The sequence below is a fragment of the Ascaphus truei genome, chromosome 12, assembly GCF_040206685.1.
Source record: "Ascaphus truei isolate aAscTru1 chromosome 12, aAscTru1.hap1, whole genome shotgun sequence".
NCBI lineage: Eukaryota > Metazoa > Chordata > Amphibia > Anura > Ascaphidae > Ascaphus > Ascaphus truei.
The window spans coordinates 1,945,309-1,946,213 of NC_134494.1; the positions used below are offsets into that span (position 1 = coordinate 1,945,309).

At 43.5% G+C, this 905-nt stretch overlaps 1 pseudogene; it reads right to left on the reverse strand.

Annotated features, from left to right (window-relative positions):
• Positions 1-566: 566 nt before the first annotated feature.
• On the reverse strand, positions 567-686 carry LOC142464360 (5S ribosomal RNA; annotated as a pseudogene).
• Between the last annotated feature and the right edge of the window lie 219 nt (positions 687-905).

Below are 905 nucleotides of genomic sequence, written 5' to 3' on the forward strand. Positions count from 1 at the left end.
TTTTTACACGGCATTGCAGTATTGCAGCCAGCCGGAATAAAATGCTTAAATCACAGCCGCGAATATAACGCTATATACCTCGGGAGAAAACGACACAAAACCGCACATCACCGGGATCCTCTGAAATTCGCGGAGCTAGCCAAGTAAGAATAAAGTTGGTCGCCAGTGTACAGCACCTGGTATTCACAGACATTCTCCCAACCCGGTACTAATCAAGTCTCACCCTGTTTATTTTCTGAGATCTGATGGGATGGGGCGCTTTCAAAGTAGTATGGCCGTAGGTGGAGATTGTTGTCTCATGATATCCTCTCATTCTTCAATTCATGACCCTATATCTTGCTTCATGCATACACAGAGACTGAGAAAATGACAGGTGCACTCAAATGTACTATAGACGGAATTCTTGATGTCAGAATTCTATTTTGGAAGGTTGCATTGTGTTGAACTTTCTGAGGAAAAACTATATATTTCTTTGCCACAGCGGGAAAAAGTAGCAAGAAATGAAACATTTTCTTTTGCTAAGAGGAATGCCATGTATATTTTCATTAGGGAAAAAAAAATAAAAACACCTACAGCACCTGATATTCCCAGGCAGTCTCCCAACCCGGTACTAATCAAGCCTCACCCTTCTTAGCTTTCCGAGATCTGACAGGATCGGAGGCTTTAAAGGTAATATGGCCGTAGGTGGAGATTGTTGTCTCATGATATCCTCTCATTCTTAAATTCATGAGCCTATATCTTGCTCCATGCATACACAGAGACTGAGAAAATGGCAGGTGCACTCAAATGTATGTAGCCCTTTTTCTGACACTCTAAAGAGACTACGGGTACTGCACACACCTGTGGCTCCAGGAGATCTGAGCCTCCGCTAGCTGGGAGCCTGGGGTAACACTTATTAGCGCAGC